The following is a 19651-nucleotide window of genomic DNA, read 5'->3' on the forward strand; positions in this document are numbered from 1 at the left end:
TACAGTAATCAAGACAGTATGGTACTGGCACAAAAACAGAAATATGGATCAATGGAACAGGATAGAAAGCCCAGAGATAAGCCCATGCACATATGGTCACCTTATCTTTGATAAAGGAGGCAAGAATATACAGTGGAGAAAAGACAGCCTCTTCAATAAGTGGTGCTGGGAAAACTGGGTATCTACATGTAGAAGAATGAAATTGGAACACTCCCTAACACAATACACAAAAATAAACTCAAAATGAATTAAAGCCTGAAATGTAAGCCCAGACACTATCAAATTCTTAGAGGAAAACATAGGCAGAACACTCTATGACATAAATCACAGCAAGATCCTTTTTGACCCACCTCCTAGAGAAATGGAAATAAAAAGAAAAACAAACAAATGGGACCTAATGAAACTTCAAAGCTTTTGCACAGCAAAGGAAACCATAAACAAGACAAAAAGACAGTCCTCAGAATGGGAGAAAATATTTACAAATGAAGCAACTGACAAAGGATTATTCTCCAAATTTACAAGCAGCTCATGCAGCTCAGTAACAAAAAAACAAACAAACAAAAAAACAACCCAATTCAAAAATGGGCAGAAGACCTAAATAGGCATTTCTCCAAAGAAGATATACAGATTGCCAACAAACACATGAAAAAATGCTCAACATCATTAATCATTAGAGAAATGCAAATCAAAACTACAACGAGGTATCACCTCACACCGGTCAGAATGGCCATCATCAAAACATCTACAAACAATAAATGCTGGAGAGGGTGTGGAGAAAAGGGAACACTCTTGCACTGTTGGTGGGAATGTAAATTGATACAGCCACTATGAGGAACAGTATGGAGGGTCCTTAAAAAATTAAAAATAGAGCTACCATACGACCCAGCAACCCCACTACTGGGCATATACCCTGAGAAAACCATAATTCAAAAAGAGTCATGTACCAAAATTCATTGCAGCTCAATAGCCAGGACATGGAAGCAACCAAAGTGTCCATGGACAGATGAATGGATAAAGATGTGGCACATATATACAATGGAATATTCCTCAGCCATAAAAATAAACGAAATTGAGTTTTTTGTATTGAGGTCGATGGACCTAAAGTCTGTCATACAGAGTGAAGTAAGTCAGAAAGAGAAAAACAAATACTGGATGCTAACACATATATATGGAATCTGAAAAAAAAAAATGGTCATGAACTACATAAGGGCAAGATGCGCATAAAGACGCAGACATACTAGATCATGGACTTGAGGATACGGGGAGGGGGAAGGGTAAGCTGGGACAATGTGAGAGAGTGGCATGGACATATTTACACTACCAAACGTAAAATAGATAGCTAATGGGAAGCAACCGCATAGCACAGGGAGATCAGCTCGGTGCTTTGTGTCCACCTAGAGTGGTGGGATAGGGAAGGTGGGAGGGAGGGAGACGCAAAAGGGAAGAGATATGGGGACATATGTATATGTATAACTGATTCACTTTGTTATAAGGCAGAAACTAACACACCATTGTAAAGCAATTATACTCCAATAAAGATGTTAAATTTTTTCTAAAAAAATAAAATAAAATAAAAGAAGAAAGTATTCCCTTCAGGTGGAGAAATGCAAAAAAGAAGGATATTTTATTTATACATGTAAAATCCCAAATTATCCTAAAAGTATCTTGGAAGCTACGGGTGCCTATTTAGATTCTAAAGGTTCGGTAATGGCACTGATTGTAACTGATAAGAAATTGCAGAGCAAGTGGAGATGAACTAAGAAGAAACTTACTGGTTGTATCCTTAGTTAGGAAAGTCTCACAAGCTCCAAGAACAGGACTTAAAAATGAACACATGATTTGAATATATTACAGAACGTGGGCTGTGAATGAACAATTATAACTCATCACTAAATTCCGGATCTTTAACCCATATACACATTCTCTGAATGAGAGGACAGCCGATTTCCTTGAACTTCTTAAAAATGATGGACAACTATGAAGTTGTCAGCCAGTGGGGAGATAAACCTGCAGGTAAGGTTAAGAATTCTCCCTTCAACTTTAAAAAAAAACTAGTTTAAGAGATCGGAGAGGGTAAAAAAAAAAGGTGCTCCCCCTTCCGGGGTTGCTTAAAGTATAAAATATATCACTGCTGTAGCTATTTATAGCACAATCACATATTAACCCAAATGCCTCAGAAACAGAATTAATGGATTGCATACGCATCCCAGGAATCAGAATAGCATCTATAGATGCTCTAAATATGGTAAAATCTCAAGGCCCGTTAACTAGCCCAATCTGCGTCTAAATCACTGCGCAGCTGAGACACTGGAGTATTCCCTACAGAGTGATAGCATCCTGAGCTCTGAAACCAAGATGCCCAGCCTCCCCTTGAAGCATCCAGTAATGTATTCAAAACTGTTGGAAACAGGATAACAACATAAATTGACCACGTCGTCCGTGATTCATTCTGTTAAAACCGTGCCAGGATCTCTGAGAAACCTCCAAGTTATTAGATAAGCAGATGCATCCATCATCAGAAAGTTCAGCTTAGCTTTGATAATAATGGCTGACTAATTTTGCATTTTTTCTCTATAAAGTCAACAAGAATTATTGACGTAAGAGTGGCTTTCGTGCTTTTACATGAATAGGATGATTTCTGTGCAGTTAGAAAAGGTGCGACTTCACATTCTCTTTCTGCCTCTCTGTTTATGCTCAGACCTGAACAGACCCATCTCTAGTGGTGACAGACTCCCCTGTCCCCAACATACAGCCGCCCCCTCAGATACCACGGAAGAGACTAGCTTTGTGGCTAAGCACATTTTGTTTTATGGACAAAATACTTGGTTAACAGAAGGAACAAACAAAGAATTAACTTACACACACAAGCACACAAGTTAGAAATCTTGAGAAACATGAAAATACTCTTAGTCTTTTCTCTACCTGGTAACTGGATTACTGTTCTACACTGTACAAATATAATCAACATAACACCTGAAATGTTAACAATGGAATGGCTTTTATTTATCTCTAAAAACTGTATGTCCTGTCACAGAAACTAAGACAGGCCTGGAACTCTGCATCGACTCCCAGGGCATGTGACTCTAAGTACCCATCACTGTGTGCACATCAGCTCCTGGCTGAGCAGGGACCCACAGCTATACCAACAGACCCAGAAGTCTGGCATTTATTCAGACTTTTTCATCAGTAGCACCATGGACCAGGCACCAGGATGCGCTATGAACAAGACTGATGGGGGAGGTGCCTGCTCTCAGTGAACTCACATTCCTTTGGGAGTGAGCTAGCACGTAAATGGGTACATAAACACAACAACCACAAATGTTGAAAAGCACTGCAGGTGGTGCAGAAGATTTTCTTATGTGAAATTGTTATAGGTACTATCTCCTAGGGAGTCGCCAGTGGAGCTTAGGTGCAGTTGATGTGCTGGAACCAGCCAGACAAGCAAGGGCACATGGCAGAGCCTTTCAGACTGGAGCAGGGGGGGCAAAAAGGCCCTGCTGTGAGGAGGAGCCTAGCTTGATGCAGAAACAGAGATCTGTGTGCTGTTCCTGGAGTGTGGGTCCTCCTCTCTTTAGGCTTGGGGTGCCACAGCAAGCAAAGAGAGACCTCTGGAGCCTTCAGAGCAACAGAGTGACAGGCAGGGTACAGGGATTAAAAGGATCCCTATGGCTGGGTTCAGAGAGAATCATCCCTTACCTGTCAGCCTGGGCATCTAGTCTGTGTGGAAAGGAAAGGAGAACAGATTTACAGGGAGGCAGAAATGGCTCCGAGTGACAAAGCCTTTCTCACCTAGAGGAGAAGAGAGAAAAGTCACCTGGGTGGAGAATGAAGGTAGTTCAGCAAATAGCACCCCATCGTGGGACAGCAGAAGCCAACACTGAATGGCAGACAGAAGCGGGAGTTGGTGGTCTTGACCTCCAGACTGTGTGGTCAGGGCAGAGGCCTCCAAATTCACTGCCTGGATGTGCATCATGGTGAGGACCAGGTCTCTGCAGTGCTGGAAAGGAGGTTAGCAGAGTGAGCGACAAGAGAGAAGGTGAAGGAGGATGGAGAGCCAAGTTCTGTCCCCAGTGTTCCCCATTGCCAGGGGCTGAGACGCCCAGGTGGGAAAAGAGGAAATGAAGGCTCCAGAGAGAAGTCACAAATCTGAGTCATCCCCACAGGACAGATGATTGAGACCATCCACCCCTTAACTCACACCTGTGCAGGGACATGATGTCAGCTTCACCACTCCGGGCACCAGTACAAGTCTCCAGGCATCTTTATGGAAAAAGCAGGAGAAGAGAGTTCTGGAGCTTAGGGAGCAGTGTGTGTACTGAGGGAATGTGTCAGCTGGTCTTTAGGTCAACTGAGACCACTTGCATCCAAGGAGTAGGAGTAGGGACACTTGACCATGACTACCTGGTAGTGGCAATATATGTGCCGAGCGTTTTATCTGCAGTTTTAATGGAAATTATCAAAACATCCCTGTGTTTTGGGGCTGCAACGATTCTGTCTGTCATGATGAATAGTATGTGGTTAAGACCTCCAAATCCATAACTGTGTCTTAGGATGAATGTTGTCACTAACCATCCTTTTTCCATAAATATTCTGAGACAGGGGTGACACGGTCATCACAACTCAGGGAGCCAGGTAACGGTTAAGCTGCCTTTGGGGTGATGTTAGAACTTACATTCTGTTTAGTGAGACAGGGCTGTTATTTAGTGCTGCAAACCATGACAACCCGATCAAAGAAATCAACTGAGATCAACTGGTGACTGTTGAATTTCATATTTATTTATTTTTTTAACAAACTTAATTTAATGGACATATAGACAACACTGTATCCAATAATTTCAGAATGCATATTTTTTTCACATAGGGAATATTTACACAAATGATCATATACTGGATTATAAAGCCAAATATCAATAAATTTAAAAGTAATGACAATAAACAATCCAAAATAATATTAAGAAAACAGTTCCATCTACAATAGTATCAAAAGAATAAATCACTAAGGAATAAATTTTGCAAAAGAAGTACAAAACTCCTACTTCAAACACTATAAAAAATTGTTGAAAGAAATCAATTAAGACCTAAATAAATGGAAAGATATCCCATGATCATGGATCAGAATACTTAATATTGAGAGGATGGTAATGCTCTTCCTGACTATCCCCTACCCTTTCCCACCTGCTGAATTGATCTAGAAATTCAAGAAAATTCTTATCAAAATTTCAGCTGGCATTTTTGCCAAATTTTAAGAGCTGATCCTGAAATCCATATGTAAATGCAAAGTATACTGAATAACCAAAACAATCTCAGAAAAGAACAAAGTTGGAAGACTTACACTTCCCAATTTTAAAACTTATTAAAAAGCTATGGTAATCAATGTAGTGGAGTACTAGCATAAGGCTAGACATACGGATCAATGGAAAGGAACTGAGAGTTCAGAAATAAATCCTTGCATTTACTGTTTTTTTTTAACATCTTTATTGGAGTATAATTGCTTTACAATGGTGTGTCAGTTTCTGCTTTATAACAAAGTGAATCAGTTATACATATACATATGTCCCCATATCTCCTCCCTCTTGCATCTTCATATGTATTTTTAAGCCAGCTTGCAACTGAGGAACATGCATGGCGGCTGCTGTCCACTGTGCACTTCCTGGCCTGGGTCTGTCGTCCCCCACAATTGAGAAGAGACACGGGGGTGGAGTAAATCCAATGTTAAAGACCCATGAAGATATCCTTAGGCAGAAGGCTTATGCTGATTCAAACTGCAGGAAGGCAGATTGCCCTCCACAGAATGAGAAATCTTTGTGAGCCAATAAGGCATCATTTATAGTCAAATGCCATAGATATGTACATGAATATGCAACAACAAACAAAACTTCATGTTTTTTCCACCTACATTTCTCTCGTTATAATTAAATGTGCTTAGCATACAAATCCTTCTTGAGATACTGTACAATAGAAAAGAAGAAATTAGAGAGTTCTCGAATTCTCTGGAAGCTAATTTCCAAAGCTGCTAGGAAGGACTATTGCATTTTTATCTTTCTGAAGTCCTGGCTTGAATCAAAGATTCATACTATTCAAGGCCACCATGCCTCTCGCGTTGAAACATTCCTGCTAGCAGCCTTACAGATGGCGTGCAGCTCTCAGCATTGAAACAGCGGCTTTACCACCCCTTGTAAGGGAGCTCCAGAGGTGAATTCCAGCCTGGGCAGGGTGCCAGGAGTAGAGAGGACCACACAGGACAGCCCTGGAGAAGAAGGCTCCATGGATGGGGCACCTGCTGCTGTGTGCTGGTGGCTGATGCTTAGGTGATGATGGACATGTGGAACATGAAGGGACAAACAGGGCTAAGTTGCAAACATCACCTCGAGGAGACCTGTAACTTCAGCAAGGCTTCTGGTGCCCTGCTTTGCTCCCCTCCCTCTGTGATGTCATGGCAGCTGATGCTGAGGTGTCAATTTTACAGATTGGTGGGGTCGTGTTTTAACATGATGTAACATTTCCCCCTAAGCAAGCAGCCCAGGAGCCAGAGTTTCAGTTGTGCTCCACGCACTGCTTCTGCTCCATATGAGACCTACTTGGGTGCCAATGGGTAGTGAGGGTGTATGAGCTTCTATTTCTGAAGCAACTCACTATTTGCTACGATATTACCGGGAGTAATTCTTTCCAGCACAGTTTTATGGATCTTGCTGCTTAAAACATCTAGTTATTCTTGGAAGTAGACCACTGGGGATATAGAAATACTTCAACGATAGGCTTTGCCTGTGGCGATAGCCCAGAAGACCAGCGGCCAATTCTGTCATCTCAGATATTCCCAACCATTAACCTTGAGTGTCAAAATCAACTACAATTGTAAAGATGACACTTATGATGTATCTATGAATTTCACAGGCTATTTTTTAAGTGGAGAGCTCTGTGTTTTTCTCATGCTTCTCTGTGTACAACTTTAGTGTATTGCCTGAGAAATATAAGTTCCAAACCTACTCTGTGCTGCTCACAGATCAGAGGCATACATTGGGAAGATTGAGTGGTTCTAGTTATTAGGATGGACCCAGGGAGGAGGCATTTATTGACATGGTGGAGAGGTTTCCAGAAACTATTTTATACCCCTTCCTGTCCCTTGATGCCCGTGTTCTCTGTTGGACCATGAGGAAAGACAGATGCTTCCCTAACAGTCGAGCTTTGCGAACTTCATTGATGGATAAGTAGAAAATCAGAACTCCAGATCTCAGAGATCAAGAAGACAGGATACACTTCTACTTATGGGAGAGATGAAAGAATATTCTAGAAACCAAACTCTCCAAGACTGCTGGTTTCTTACCTTTGTGTATTTCCTCGTCCCTCCTTTCTCTCTCTGGAGCAGGTTTCTTGACCTCGGTACTACTAACATTCTGAGCTGAATAACTGGCTCTTGGGGGGGAGGGGAGAGGGGAGGAGTTTCCTCTGCATAGTAGGACATGGCAGCATTCCTGTCCCTCCCTGCAAGAGGTGCCAGAAGCACCTTCACCAATTATGAAAACCAAAAATATCTCCAGCGATTGCCAAATGTCTCCTGGACGGCAAATTGCTCCCAGATGGGAACCACTGTTCCAAAATAACAATATAATGAAAAATAGGTCAATGATGATAATTATAATTCACTAGGTATTTGGCTTCAAATGCATTGTTATTATTTTTAATCATTAAAACAACTCAGGGACTTTCCTGGTGGCACAGTGGTTAAGAGTCCACCTGCCAATGAAGGGGACATGGGTTCGATCCCTGGTCCGGGAAGATCCCACATGCGGGGGAGCAACTAAGTCCATGCACCACAACTACTCTGTCTGTGCTCTAGGGTCCCTGAGCCACAATTACTGCGCCTGCTTGCTGAAACTACTGAAGTCCATGCACCTAGAACCTGTGCTCCGCAACAGGAGAAGCCACTGCAATAAGAAGCCCACATACCACAACGAAGAGTATCCCCCCTTTGTTGCAACTAGAGAAAGCCCGCATGCAGTAACGAAGATCCCACACAGCCAAAAATAAGTAAGTAAATAAATAAATAAAATTTATATATTAAAAAAGAAAACTCATACCAGTTGGTGCCATTACTCGTCCTACTTCACACATGAAGGAACTGAGGCAAAGAGAAGTTAACTTTCTTAGGTAAACTGAGGGCGAAATCCAAAGGTAGCATCACTGTTTTACACAGATCATACTACGCTACACATATGACACACACACACACACACACACACATGGTGTCACACATGATGCTGGGAATATGGCAGGCGCTTCACAGATGTCATAAAATAGAAATTTTTAAGTAGTAAAATCTGTTAGAAGATGCCGTTTGTGTCCTATAGTTAAAACTGTGTCTAGAGTTTAACTTACTTTGTAAGCAAAGGCAGTGTCCTTCCTGAGGCAGAAGCCCTGTTACTCTCCTGTTGATCATGGCTGTAGGGCTCTTCCTGCCTCTGCTACTAAAGTGCTAATAGAGCATCATCTGGGGAGTCACTGCCCTTCTCAGTCCCAGACGTTTCTGTCTCTTCCTGCCCACAAGGGATCCAGTAGCTCACAGCATTTTCCTCCTTGATTGCCTGTCTCTCCTTGGAGCACAGGAACCATGGGACTCCACACCAGTAGTTCCTGTATGGATCTGAGGACAAAATCCCTGATTTACCGTCACATGCAGCTGGGTCCCCTCAGGACACGCTCCCACTTGCCAGGTGGGAGAACATCTCTGTACTGAGATCCTTTCCTCTGAGCAGGGATGGGGCATGATGCTGAGCAGGGAGAGGTACTCTTGCAAGCAGGAACATCTGGGAAGCATTGACTGCAATCAAGGGTCAGCCCAGCAGTAAAAGGAAACCAGGGACTTGGGGTGAGTCTTCTCTGACCAGGCCCTAATTGTTCCTGGAGTGAGGCACTTGACTCCAGCACCAGCCATGTAAATGTGCTCTGATCTCACTCGGCTCCTATGCCAGGAACAAGCAATGCCCATCTCCGAGCCCAAATCGTTCCAATACACAGCTGTGACCCTAATCAGAAGGGCATTCACAGAGATCCATGGAAAGCAAAGGAGGCCATTTCCCGGGTGGTGATGGATGACTTCAGAGCAGAAGGCAGGTCAATGTGCATATATATATATATATATAATGATTTATACATATATATACACATAAATACATATATATATAGTCTATATAATATATATACAATACCACTATATAATGTATATAAACTATTATACAATGTATATTTTAGACACACACATGTAATATACATTACACAATAGTTTGTAGTATTAGGTATTAGATACATAACATCTGATATGTTAGTTTATATGTGTTTATATGTTATTATGGAGTATTTCAAACATACACAAAAGTAGGCAGACTAGTATCATAAACTTCGATATACCGTCATCCAGCTTCAACAACTATGACACCATGGGGGACCTCCATGCACTTGACCATCCCTGTATTAATTTGAAGCAGGTATTTCAGAGTGTATCTCTGAAAGATGGAGTCTTTTTTAAAAACATAACCAGGATATGATCACATCTAAAATAAATACACATATATAGACACACACATATAAAGTAATATATAGGGTATATGAATATACGCTGTATGTATTGTATATAATACCATAATATTTACTATGTGTGTTTTGCAGGGAAGTTTTAAGGAATCCCTTGGGTTTCATGCCTTTGCAAATAAGCATTTTAGTCCTTGACTAAAATCTTTGCACATCGAGATGCTCCTATATTCATATCCATAAAATATAAGCCATTATATCTGTCCCATGGGTTTGTTTTGAGAATTCAATGAGACATGTAAGGGGAAACTCTTGGAATTCTGCCTGGCAGAGCAGTGGCAAACACTACAGTTTTTTTTGCAAACACTACATTTTTTTTAAAGTTATTAGCACTTTATTTTGCAAAATATATATCAATGTGATGTCTTCTTTTTATCAAGTTTTCAGCATAGATACTATTGCTTTTTTTTTTAAACAGCTATACATATACATATATCCCCATATCTCTTCCCTTTTGTGTTTCCCTCCCTCCCACCCTCCCTATCCCACACCTCTAGGTGGTCACAAGCACCGAGCTGATCTCCCTGAAACACTACCTATTTTAAAAATAAAGACAAAGTTTAGCTCAATTCAGGGTGATGGTTCCCAGTGAAGTTGAGTCACTGTATGTGTACTGTGCACTTGGCCTTCTGCACAACAGAGGTGCACTTCTCTCCTTCAGAATCAATGAATAGAAACTGACAAAACTCTGACACGTGGCCTCTTGATTTCAACGTTACATTGTCATGGCACTGTGCAACTCAGAAAGTCACATTTGAGAAAGAATTGGGGTGCTGTGTGTGTGAGTGTGTGTTTTCTCGCTGCAGAAAGAGGTCAGCGTCCGGAAGCAAGAACAAACTAGGAGAATGGTGCAGGGGATGGCTCTCTATCTTCACATTGGCTCAGATCCACGGTGGTGGGAAATTAAGGACTGGTGATCAGGAGAGACTCAGGTGCTGAGGAAGCAAATGTGCTGTGCAATTCTGGGTCTGGGAAAGTGCTCCAGGGAGTTTTTGTGGGCTGTGAAGACCATGGACCACCCAGGAATGCCTTCAAGACCTTCATGGGGCTCCAGGGAGAAGAAGACATCCTCTAAGAACCTCTAGCCCTGTAGCTAGACTAGTTGCAGACTAGATCTGAACCCACTGCAACCCAGTGGACCCCTCCCCTCCCTCACCTCTTGGGTATTTGATTTAATATCTTTCACTTAAAAGCAACCCCTAAGCATTCGGAGGCCTCTTTTGAGCTGTGCAGCATCTGTGCGAGACCAGAGTGCATGTCCCTGACCCTGCCCTTGAGCCTTTCCAGGAGTACAGAGTCATCCACACCAGCTAAGCCCATGCCTCTAGGAACCCTTTGGCTGTGCTCTTGCTGAGAAGGACATGTTGCCAGGAGTACCAGCCTCAACCCAAGCTCTCTTTGCAAACAAACACTCTTAGGAACATTGGAAAATCATTCCTCACACATTTTTTTACTTAGTAAAAATGTAATATAAAAGGTGTGGCCGTAATACTCTGTCCAAGTAACCCACATGTGGCCTCCTTATTTTCCCTAATAGCTGCCTGAATTCTCTAACTCACATTTCAGGCAGGTGACTGATTGGCAGTCAAAATAGAATCCAAGCTTAAAACAATTAACCAGCGTGTAGACATTTTTCTTTGCTTATAGAATTCAGACAACAGGTCTTTGAGTTTTTATGAATATATGTAATAGCCCTGCTTTGTTTTAGTTGACTTTTATGGTGCTATTGTAAAAAGAAAAAAGCCTCTATTTCTGCAACCTGTGTGTAAAAGCATGTGTGACAATCCTGGTACGTCAGCTCCTCACACACAGAGACTGTGTGCCTAGCCCCGCTTGGTTAGGTGTGGCCCAGTCACTGTGGCTGAGCCCTAGCAATGGGTGTTAGGTGTTCTCTCTGCAGACAGGGCGGATGTGTGAAAATCTCTTTCATGGCCTTTGCCAACAGTCCCTTTCTGTGATGAACTTGGAAGCCCTTGACATCTGAAGATGGCTGACCCTCAAGGTGCAGGATCACAAGTCCCTGCTTCACGGCAGTTAGGACACTGCCCTTCAACCCAGCATCCTATACACAAAGGGAGAGAGTGAGAAATAAACTCGATCATTTAGAAGCCAGGGAGATGTTAGAGTTTTCTTAATGTAACTTCATCACTATCATTACATTAACATGCATACTATTTAGAAATAAGGTCTAGTTTTGGTTGGAAAAGCTTCAGAAAAACTGCATAGAAGAGTGGAAATCCCCCAACTTTGGCATCAGGCAAGTATGTGTTTGGATCTGGACATGACAGCTAACCAGGTGTGGGTCCCAGGAAGGTAGTTTAAGCTCTGACCTTCAGTACAGTTGTGATGATACTGATTATTATTGCTGTAGATATGTCACAAGCATTCATTGTGATGATTCCTATGAAGTTCTTTTCATAATGCTGTTTATTTAGTAGGTGCAAAATATATCTTGCGTCTTCTTCTTCTATTGTCTTTTACTTCCAATGCCAGGGAAGGTTTATTTCCTGAAATCAAGACCGAGAATGTCAACAGTGCAGCTCTTATATTTTAACCATTTGTCATAATTTAGGAACACATCAGAGCTGCAAAACACACACACACACACATCTCCTTCCTCATGACTGGCTCTCTTGTTCTCTTTCCTGCGTCTTCAAATCTCAGTTTGAACATGACAGTCCTTGGACTGTGAGTTATTAATTAGGAGCACTCCATCTGCTCTGACAGCGGTCTGATCTTTCTCTTGGTTTTACTTATCACCCTGTATTGTAATCACCCTTTAGCTTTTATGACTATTGCCACTGGTTTTACCCTCAGGTAAGAATCCTATCTGCCAACATCACCACCTTGCCGCAGTGCCCACCATCTAGGAAAAGTACAAGAAGGGTTGAGTGAATGAAAAAAGTGACATTTGGTGTATCTCCACGATTGCTTCATATGCATATGCCATGTAATCTTCTAACATGCAACTCGTACTCAGCCTTCCTAAATTGTCTACATCGTGATTCTGAGCTATTTTAGCCACAATGTTAAAGGTGTTAGAACCGCTTAGGAGTAGCAGAAGACTTTACTGTTTTTTCCTGTAGGCATAAAGTGTACTATTTCTATATTAATCCATGTTACAAGTTTTCTGTAAAATTACAGCTCTTGAAAGTCCAAAAAGACTCTTCTAGCTAGGTTTCTTGCTCTTACTTTGTTCAAACTACAGTTGCTCATCCATGTATGTGCTAGAAGGCACTTGCTAGAAGCAAGTGAAGTCCTTGTTTTCAGAACATTACATATGTAAATGTAAAGACCAGTGGCCAAATCTTCTATATCTTAGCACCTAACTTCCCGCATAAAAAAGTTCCTGGTTGGGATTTCAGAGCAGAATAGAGGAAATTTTCTCAAAAACCCACTTTAAGAGTGTTCTTCAAAGATTCAAGAATGTCACCTCCTGGAGAGGCTGTCCTGGTCATTGGTACCATCCCAAGCATAAAAGCATGGACAAGTGATCTTTGTCATTTAAAACATGGCACAGGGCTTCCCTGGTGGCGCAGTGGCTGAGAATCCGGCTGCCGATGCAGGGGGCGCGGGTTCGTGCCCAGGTCCGGGAGGATCCCGCATGCCGCGGAGCAGCTGGGCCCGTGGGCTGTGGCCGCTGGGCCTGTGCGTCCAGGGCCTGTGCTCCGCGATGGGAGAGGCCACAGCAGTGAGGGGCTCGCGTACCGCAAAAAAATAAAATAAATAAAATAATAAAATAAAACATGGCACAAACTGCTTAGCATTTGTCACTTTATGTACAGGTTGGCCCAGCCCCATGAGGTCACACTGGACCCTGGAAGACCAAGGCTTTCTTTCTCTGCATAATGACAGGTTGCCAAGGCAACAGCAATACAAATCTGGCCGCTCTGGAGACCTTCACTCAGGGGCACTCCACTATTGTGAAAATCACCATGGGGAGGAACTTCTATCTCAGCCTTCACTACTTAAAGCAAGAGAAAGGAACATGCCAATGATGGGACAGGCTTGAAATGATCTCTTCTCCTTCCAAAGCACACACACCAACTCTTCCTTTTTCCTGAGGGTCTAACCTAGCATTTCTTACAATCAAGGGCTGATCATTAAAGCATGTGATTTAGGACCGAAGTGGCAAAACCCTCTGCAGCTGGCATTGCCTGGGGGCTGAGGTGATGCCACAAGTTGTGGCTAAAAATACTTCAGGCATTCGTGCACAGGCACTCTCCAAGTGTTGCTCTCTGTGGGTCTCTTGTGCTTCTCACATCTTGTGAGCAGAGGCACTGACTGCTTTTACTCCAGACCAGAATTTCCAGGATGTTTGCACAGTGAACAGCCTTAAGAAGTAGAGGACTAGTCTCCCTCTGAGCAGAAGGCAGGACTTCCTACTGCCCAGCATAACAAAGAGAAAGTCTTCCTTTGGTGCAAAGTAGCAGGCAAATCACATTCTTTGATAGCTAAGCATTTCATCCAAGTGAAACCTCCCACAAACATTAATTCCAAGTGAAATCTAGCCACAAGCATTAATTCCTGTTTATGTTTCTTGACGATGAGGATTATTAATCCTTTTATGTCACTCCAGACATGTTGGTGAGGTGACACATGTAGACAAACCAAGCTGGAACTTCAACGTATTTATAGAATATGTCTAAATTATGCTATGATCATACACATTATAGAAATTTAGTATGACATAATCAACATATCTGGTACATTCCTTGAATATGTACCTACAAGAGCTACATCGTAACTTTCTTTTTCTAAGTTTTACATCACTGTTTCTATTGTGTTTTCTAATATTTATGGAAAAAAAATCAGCCTAAACTTTTTGTCACAGTAGAATTACCCAGTCTACAATAGAAAACAGTCTTTCAATCAGTGAAAAGCTGACAGCAGGACTAAAAGAATAATAATTTAAAAGTTAGGGATCTGATAGACTTAAGCCTTGAATCTTCTTTCCGCTCTTCCAAAACTCATCACAAACAGGCTCACCCACAAAGAGAACTGTGAATGTACAATATGTGGGTCCTATACACGGTTTCCTAGGACTGAGCAGTGGAATTCCTCTAATGTCTTTGTGCATGGTATCACTTCAGTTCAAGGATGGACGGTATAATTTGAGGAAGGAAGAATACTGTTATACGTAAATCATGGGAGAGAAGCATGGTCCCCCTTGCGCAGAATTTTCCAGCAGTTTGAACAGAATATGCGTTTTGCAAAAGCAGAAACTGAAGCTGGTAGATGTGACAGGCACGTAATGTCTATTTCCCCTGAGCTTCTGCCAAACCATGGCTTCTGTGTCTGCTGGCCTTGTGACTTCACCGCACAGCCCTCCTTCCCTGGATAACTCTCATCCTCTTCTACCTCCTTCAGCCTTCCCTTCACTCCCTAACCTCCCGACAATTTCCTCTGTTCAATGGCTGAAGACAGAGCTGGCGACAGCAAGTGAAGCTCAGAAATAAGGTTTTGGATTAATAGTCACAAAGGGTATTTGAAAGGTAGTTGATTTCTATAGTTGGTTTGAACTCAATTTAAGAAGCATATATAGACTTCATTTTATGGGTAAGTGCTGTGAGTTCTGGGACAGGCCCTGCACAACAAATTACAATGATAAGTCATTCTCTGAGCGACATCACTAATGGAATAAATGCTCCAATGTCTTATTGAGTTGGCACAGGATGGCAGTAATGCGGTCTCTCTCACTTCTCTTTAAAACCCAGTCTGTGCTTTGTAATGACCTTAAAAGTAATGTTATCAGGCACACACCTTACACATTGGGGTTCATATGTTAACATAACTAATAATGTTTCCTTTTGGGAGCAAATAAACTGAGACCCCTTTAAAAACTGAGTTGCATTTCTCAAGCAAGATAACAGTTTGAGTCAAACCCAAGTTTCTCAAAAACCTTCTCCTGACTCATGTTTTGTGAGCAGTGGCTTCCCAGGGCCTGTCTGGACATCTTATCCGGGAAGATTCAGGCACTACGCAACAGGCAGAGCTATTTGGTGACACCCTGACCTCTCCTGACCTCTCACCAATCCCTGATCTGGCCGGTTGCCTGGCCTCTGACCTCAGCCTCACTCATCTCCGACTGAGCCCAGACTCCCACATCAGAATGCCCTGATCCCTTGCCTGACATCTCCCCTCCATCACTGGCCTCTGGCAGTGTGGGATGGCCTCTGGCAGTGTGGGATGGCCTCTTTGAATTCCTCTCATCCGGGCCAACATGCATCTGCAATGCCACCACAGGGCCCCTACTCTTTGACTAGGAATTCTCAGGAAGAGTTTTTTCTTTTCCCTGGAACTTTGGGTCCCTTCCCCTCTGGAGGCACTGCCTGAGTGGCTGCCCTGCCTGAAAGACCTGAGGGTGCTCTGTTGACCTTCCTGTCATGACCATGATGGGCACTCCAGGCTGGAAGGATGGCTTTTGTCCATCTGGCCAATTGGTGCTATGCTGCCACCTAGGGGACCTCTCTGCACACTGCAGGTCCACCTTGCCCACAGTCCCCAAATGCTATTTGCCTGTCAAATTAAAAGCTGGCGCTCAAGCCAACTCTATCGGAGGACACTACATGTCTGTCACGCATTTTTCTCTTGCAGGTGCGACCTGCTCCGGCAGCACTGAGGGTTACGGGAGATCTGGGAGCATCTGCATTGGGAGTGGGGACCGCTCTGCCCTGGGGTCTGTCTTAGCCAGCCTTTCGGTCTCTGGCTCTGGCCCATGACCTCGGCTGGGTTAACGGCTGTCCCTGGGATCCCTCACACAGACCACACAGGTGTTCTTGAGATTGTCCTGTGGAGCAGGTCCAGCGTCCAGACAGAGTGGTGGTAGCAGGGGTGCTTGGGGAGTGGCTAGGTGAACCAGCCATGACCACAGGGACGGAGGTTCCAAAGACTGCCCGGGGCACCAGGCTCCTGTGAAGGAGAAGCAGATGGGAAGCTCTGGAAATAAATGCCAGGAAGAGCCTCAAAAGGACCAGCAGGAGGTGGATTGTCCCTGGGGCTTGAGGCATACATGAAAGCACATCTAAGCCATAGGTTTTGTAATGGTACCCAGGAACTGTTTTAATCAAGTACCATAAGATGCCCAGACAGCGAGATGACCATGGTCTGGAGTGTGAGGGTCTGATAGAGGAAACAGATGGGCTTATGGGCTCAGGATTGGTTGGTTTGCATATGAAAGCCTTGTTCCAAGCTAGTTGTTTACTATCTCCTTCTAGAGATGACTCTGGGAGGGGAAATTCCTCCAGGATCATTGAGACCCCAAGATGTCAAAGCTTCAGAATTCAGAAAATAAAAGACTAAGGCTACATGAAGGCCATGGTCAGAAACCCTGACTGGTGCCCGGCTGCCAACCTCACATCACCATGGTCCCCATGACCCAGCCCTGGGCAGCAGGCATTCATGGAGTCTCTTTCCAAGTAACAAAGGCTGGGCTTCCAGGTTCTGAAGACAACTGAAGGACACAGCTAAGCCCCTGGGAGGAAAGGATTACTGTGTCCTTTCAGAATTTCAGACCTAAGAGAGGGGAATGGGGCTCACTTACCAGCACAACAGGAAGTGCACCCCAAAATAAGAGTTACCATGAATAAAGGAATCTGTCAAAAAATATCTCTAAATACTGTACATTGTTACCAAGCAAGGGCTTGTTGCCCGACACATAGAAGCCAATACTACGGCACCGACACCGACTTGAGAAAAGAAGAAGCTTTATTGTGAGGTTGACTGGCAAGGAGACAGGAGGCAAGGCTCAGATCTGTCTCCCCAGTCCAGGGTTTGGTCAAACTTTTATGACTTAGGGAGGATGGGCTGGTACGCAGAAGCCCTGGTGGGGCAGCTTTCAATTGAAGGGACTGAAACTTGACCATTTATGGTAAGGTATGGAACAGTGGGTTTCAGCACCAGATCGTTCTGGACAAGGACCCTTTGCTTCAGTTCAAGTCGATGTCCTTCGGTTCTGTGAGGTGGCAGGAAACTTTGTTTCCGGTGTTGAGGTTAAAAATTTACTTCTCCACATGCTTCAGTTCCAAGACTTGCAGTTATGTCTTGTGGTCTCTGAAAAACAGCTCTGCATCTTGTTAGAGATACGATGGGGCCAGGTTGGGTTGGTTCTGGGGCTACACAGTATCTAACTGTAGTCCAGGCACTAGGGGCAGGGAGATATAAAAGAAGAAGGAAGATTATTTATTCCCACCTCTGTTGGGTTTATGATCCAGCCGTCGATATGAGATGGATCAATACAAGATAAACAAGAGCAACAGTGGTTGGAATTTGTGTCTCCGTCTCATTTTCCCTGATAGCAACAAACATGGAAAGCATTGCTAACCATTTCACATGATGATATTTATGTCTTATTCCAAATCTGCATGAGCACACACATACAATAGACTCTGGAAACAGTTTTACAAAGAGTCAGACTGGTGGTGACCCCAGCCCCTCTCCAAGGATCAGGCTCCCTGGGTTTTCCCTCATTTCAATGCTTCAGAGGATGGACAAAGCAACCCTCCTCTACTCTACATTTTCCTTTTAGTGGGCATTGGATTACTTCCCTTCATTCATGATTACAAATCCTGCTGCAATACATTATACAGATGATTGATTATACATGTGAGACTCTTCAGAAACAGTCCTTGAAATGGAACTGTTAGCAAAAGCATGGGTGCATTTAAAATTTGATAGTTAATAACAAATAATCTTCCCAGAAACTGTGATCACTTCTACTCAGGTCAACAACCATATACAAAAGTTTCACAGTTTCTTGTATCTCTGGATATTTTCAACATGCAAACTTGTAAAAGTTCACCATATGGGTAATGGCAGCTCTTTGTTGCTCATGCGTCTTCCTAAATATCAAGGAAGGAGCATCTTTTTATCCGTGAGCTGGTTCAGTCCCTTTCATTTCTTTGTGACTTGCTGTTTCAGGCTTTCACCTATTTTTCCACTGCGTTGTGATATTTCCCTTACTGGTTTGCAAGCTCTCTTTTTACTTTATGGATATCATGGCAAATGTTTTTGTCTAGGCTACTGCTTTAAATTTTTAATCTGTATTTTAGTTGTCTTCTTGATAGCTTCTTTGTTTTATTTGTTCCCAAGAAAAGCCATCTTTACTCTAAGATTATCAACTAAGAACAACATTTTCTAATTTGTAATTTTGTTTTTTTGTATTTAGATCTTTAAACCATGTAGAATTTGTTTCTCTGTATGGTGTAAAGCAGGCATCTAAATCGAGTTACTTCTTCCAGATTGTTCTCCATCTGGTTATTTAGCAGTCTATTCTTTTCACATTTACCTGGATTGTATCTTGTTCACATACAGTTGCTGAGATATAAGTGAACCTCTGAGGTTTCCCTGTTTCATTCGTACCATTATCTATTTCAAAATAGTAGCCATGTTGTTAATTGACTAGTTTTATACAAATTATTTAATAAATATATAAACTGTTTATACTCTTTCAAAAATTATTTCTAGGATTTTTAATCTCTAAAATGAGTATAATTTTATTTTTGGTGAGATGTTAAACATCTTAGCTTTTTCACATACAGTGTGACTTCAGTTAAGGTACTCCACTTCTCTGTGCCTGTTTCATCTTCTGTAAAACAGAGATAATGATAGAACCTCCTCCATGAAGCTTTTGTAAGGAATAATCGAGTAAATACATTTACAAGTTTAACAAAGTTCATGTTATATATAGTAAATGCTCAGTAAGTATTTGTAGGTTTAATGAACCTCAGATTCTAATGTGCAGTATCATGAACATGTTAATTAACTTTGCAGCTTACACAGTGCCTTCTATAGCTGCATGGGGCATCGTCATTGTTTCCAGTCAACTGGGAAGGATACTGAGAAAATAATTCGGATAATTATTCACAATAGGTTTATTCACAATAGGTTTATTCACAATAGGTTTATTCACAAACCTATTATTATTCAAAGGGGATAGAGATCAAATGCTGTGGGGGGTTTTGTTTTGTTTTGTTTTGTTTTTCCTGCTAGACCCTTAGCCTGTGAAATTGTAGGTGCAGAAATTAAAGTGTTACCTGTGTACTTTTTCATGGACATGTTTGGATGGTCT

This window comes from Tursiops truncatus, chromosome 3 (genome assembly GCF_011762595.2).
Source record: "Tursiops truncatus isolate mTurTru1 chromosome 3, mTurTru1.mat.Y, whole genome shotgun sequence".
Taxonomy (NCBI): Eukaryota; Metazoa; Chordata; class Mammalia; order Artiodactyla; family Delphinidae; genus Tursiops; species Tursiops truncatus.